This window comes from Larus michahellis, chromosome Z (genome assembly GCF_964199755.1).
Source record: "Larus michahellis chromosome Z, bLarMic1.1, whole genome shotgun sequence".
Classification (NCBI taxonomy): Eukaryota; Metazoa; Chordata; class Aves; order Charadriiformes; family Laridae; genus Larus; species Larus michahellis.
Genome location: NC_133930.1, coordinates 15421631 through 15426261, shown reverse-complemented (window position 1 = coordinate 15426261; position 4631 = coordinate 15421631).

Sequence of the window (4631 nt, the reverse complement as noted above, 5' to 3'; positions counted from 1 at the left end):
TGCAGTAGATGTGGTCCATCTTTTATTTTTCTGTGGCCATCATTAGAACATTACCTATCTTTCTTAGTCAATGGCATAACGGTGTCCCCTTGTCAATGTTTTTTTCACAGTTCTTTGTGGTATGTTTTCAAACTGATTTTCAAGAATTCAAGTCCAGCCTGAGTATCAGAATAATGTATGTAACATCAGCTGATTGACGGTACATTGTTAGTAAAGAACCTGGGAGAGCCATTATCTTCAGCAAAATGTCCTTGTGGTTTTATTTCCAACCCCACCATTTACATCTAGTTTACACCCTGAGTCACTAATGTGTTTATGAAGACATGCAGCTTTACTAGAGCTATTACTCTTGCTCCTCCCAACATTTGCTGAATAGCCTGACATTGTATCTTGTCTATGTCAATATGTTAAAGATTTTTACATTAAATCAGAGACAAATTACAAACGGATAGAAGAGTTGTTATATTACCATACATATTTTCAGCAAAACTTCCAAAGGAAACAAGGCTGAGGCAATTGTACCTCATTGCACCTACCTGTCAGTCTTCCTCTGTGACTTTTGAACTTAGCGGATAATTACTGGAAAATTTGTTTGGGGTGGGGAGAAAGGATAGTTCTCAAAGTTTCATGAAAAAAGGCAGCTAAATTGATTTTAAAAAAATAAAAATTGTGTCCCTGATGAGGAAAAGTTGTTAATGTTAACTTAACTATTCTACTAGACACCAGAAGATCTACATGGAAGCAAGATACAAGAAAACAGATTTCTTTTTAAAAGTGAAGAACAAAGGTATAAAAGGGCTGAGTGGTTTGGAAACACAGGAGTGGTAAAAGCCATCAGATCAATGAGATCAGTCCCTCGCATACTTGCAGTCCAGGTCTGGAAGGGTCCCCTGGAACCTTCTTTCCCTGCCTCCTGCCCATCACAAGCGACTGTGAAGACATTCAGTACCAAAGACCAGGCATCACAAAAGAAAACAGCTTCGAGAGGTGGGCCTGTGCAAACCTCATGAAGTTCAACCAGGCCAAGTGCAAGGTCCTGCACCTGGGTCATGGCAATCCCAGGCACAAATACAGGCTGGAGAATGGACTGAGAGCAGCCCTGAGGAGAAGGACTTGGCAGTGTTGGTGGACAAGAAGCTCAACATGGGCAGGCAGTGCACACTTGCAGGCCAGAAAGCCAACCGCATCTGGGGCTGCATGAAAAGAAGCGTGGCCAGCAGGCCGAGTGAGGTGATTCTGCCCCTCTACTCTGCTCTGGTGAGACCCCACCTGCAGGACTGCGTCCTGCACTGGGGTCCTCAGCACAAGAAGGACATGGACCTGTTGGAACAGGTCCAGTGGAGGGCCACGAAGATGATCAGAGGGCTGGAGCACCTATGCTACGAGGACAGGCTGAGAGAGTTGGGGTTATTCAGCCTGGAGAAGAGAAGGCTCCAGGCAGACCTTATACCAGCCTTCCAGTGCCTGAAGGGGGCCTACAGGAAGGATGGGGAGGGACTCTTTATGTGGAGGGAGTGTAATGATAGGACACAGGGTCATGGCTTCAAACTGAAAGAGGGTAGATTTAGATTGGCTATCAGTAAGAAATTCTTTACTGTGAGGGTGGTGAGGCACCGGAACAGGTTGCCCAGAGAAGTTGTGGATGCCCCATCCCTGGAGGTGTTCAAGACCAGGCTGGATGGGGCTTTGAGCAATCTGGTCTAGTGGGAGGTGTCCCTGGCCGTGCCAAGGGGGTTGGAACTAGATGATCTTTAAGGTCCCTTCCAAGTCGAACCATTCTGTGATTCTGTGATTCTATGATAGAGAAGTGCTTCCCGGGACCCTATGGTAGGAGAGCATTCAGAAAGTGAAAGTGTACTGATGACCAAAGAAAGTGAATCACACCTTGTGCTACAAAGGCAGACCAAAAAAGGCCTTTCACTGGTTCCTGCCATCATTAACAGTCCCCTTCACACCACAGAAGTGGAATTAGGGTTCCGCTAATTAATAGGCTTCCACTAACTTTCCACTAACTTCCACTAACGTTCCCAAGTGCAAACACAGGGTTTTGTCAATGGACAGAGCACACGTGCACTTAGCATCCCTGCAGTCTTCCTGGGACATTTCAGAAAGCCTGAAACCTAATATTTATGTACTGTGCTGCCCTGTGCACCTGTAATAAAGTTGTTCTTGGTGGACGATCTGATGCTACTGCCTCACTGTGGGAACAGCAGGAACCTTCATCAAGAGCTATCAGAAATCAGGAAATCCTTAGCAGGCAGAGCAATTCCTCAGAAGCTGCACATGCAAACACTCCTGGTTAAAAAAATGAAAAGAGGATAGGCCCAGGAAAACCTACCATAATCTGAGATTTAACCCTCAGTGTGGCCAGACATGCTGACCAAGCATCTTTCCAGTACAGTTACTATTCTGCATCTGACAAACGGATTTTTTTCTTAACGTCAGAATCCTCCCTGTCCTGTCAGTAAGTCTCTTTCATAAATAGCTCATATAGTCTGTGGAAGCCTTATTGATCTCCTTCCTCTTCAATCCTCTTTAGAAGATCATTATTAAATATGAATGAATATAAATGAATATAAAATTTTGTCTAATTCCCACTTTAAATGTACTCACAACCTATTTATATCCATTTGATTTCAATCCTTTATTTTTAGTATAAATAATCATTCTTTCCTGATACTTACAGGCTTGCCACAGCCAATTTCATGTCCACTTTCTTAAGTTAGACAAGACAAGCTTTTAGTGCCCTTTCAGAAGCTAGGAAGTCCTTCTACTCATACTAAAAGACTTCACCTGTATCTGCGTCAGTTTAAATTCGTGGTCACTCAACATAGTTAACTAGAACTGCACACAATACTCTAAGCACTCATCACTGTTCCACACAAATTCTTTTTGTGCATCTCCTAAAATCATTTGCCTACTGTGTACTTGAATCACACATGCTTTTCACATGTGCATGTTAGTGCCTCATACTTACTGTCTCTCTGGCTCAAAGCAAAAATTCTTGTTCTTAGCCCTAAGTATATGACTTTATTATTAAACTTTGGTTGACTTCTACCCCTCCAATACACAAAGTCTTCTCATTCTTCCTGTGTAATGACCTGATTCTCTCCAGTATTAGTAGAACCATTCAGTTTAATACCTCTTCAGATAACGTCGGTATAGGCCTAGCTCTTGAACCAGGTTTCTGACCCAAGTACTGAGCAGAATAAATCATGATTTATGACTGCAGAACACTGCTAGTAATCCCAGTTAAACTCAGGAATTCCCATTCCACTTCTAAACTGCTGTTGCTTTAGTGAGCTCCTTGTCTACCTCGCAGTCTTTCTGACAGGTCACATCTTCTCTTGATTCTCATCATTTAAAATCCAACAAAGGACATTATATGAAATACTCTGCTTAAGTCTAGATAGATCAAGTTAATTGTATTACCTTTGCCTAAAATTCCAGTTAAACTTTGTAAAACAGATACTAAATTATTCAGGCATAATCCAACTTTAACAAAACCTACCTTAAATGTAGCTACGTACATCTAATATTTTTTCTTTCAAATTGTTTCTTTTCAAATCTGTTCTTTGAGTTGCATAACGTTGTCCTCAAGCAAATAAGCCTGTAGCTGCCCTAGTAAATTTCTGGTTTATAGAAAACAGATAATAAGTTTGCTAACTGCTACCAGAGGTTATCTGTAGCAGTATTTGCTATTATCTATATAATAGATAATATAGATATATTGCATTGGAAGTTTAACTGAACACCAGTTTTGGATTTACAGCAATGCAGCAATCCTTTCAGTGCTCTAGTACTGAGGTTATGGAGAAATCCTGATTTCATCACAGAATGCAGTTTAAATTTTGCTTGTGACATAGATACTGTATTTTCTGTTACATTACTATCTTCTTTTTTTTTGTCCCCCACTACTTCATACAGAGAAGCTTACTTATTGAAAACTCAAGCAATTTTTTTTGTTTAGTCGTTGGACGTCACCCAATATATACCAGGGCCCCTCTCCCCTGCATGTAGCATGTACTTCACTCCTCTTCTTCCTTCCTTCATCTCCTTTCATTAAGCCTTTTGTTTTATCTTTTTTTGCTAGATCCAGTTCAGTGAGGCTTATAGCCATATGCCCTTTCTTCCTTCATTTTTTGTGCATAGGAAGTCTGCAGCAGTGCAGAACTTTAATATCTGGTTGGACCAGGACAACCCTATTTTTCTGATAATATCAGCTCTGAAGAGCTGAATAGTCAAAGGTTAATTGACAGAAGTATAGTTCAGCTTATTGGAGTAAGAAAATTTTAAACATCCATGAGAAACCGAACCAGAAGGAGACATGCATGAAGCTAGTAGTGAAGCCTGAATATACAAAAATGGAGGAACCCCAAGTATGAAAGACAAAAAAATATATATATTTGCCTCTTTAATTCAGGCAAAGGTTACTGAAAACATAACTATCTAATTTTCTCAGCAGCATGGACTTGTTTTTCATTATAATCTTGGAGGTCATAAAATAAATGAATGCTCATTCACCGTCATTCGTCCTTCACAGTGGTGCAGTGTATCCCAAACAAATGCTGTTAAAAATTCTGTTAGGTCCCTGATAATATGCAAAACAAGGATTTTGCTGATATCTGTTC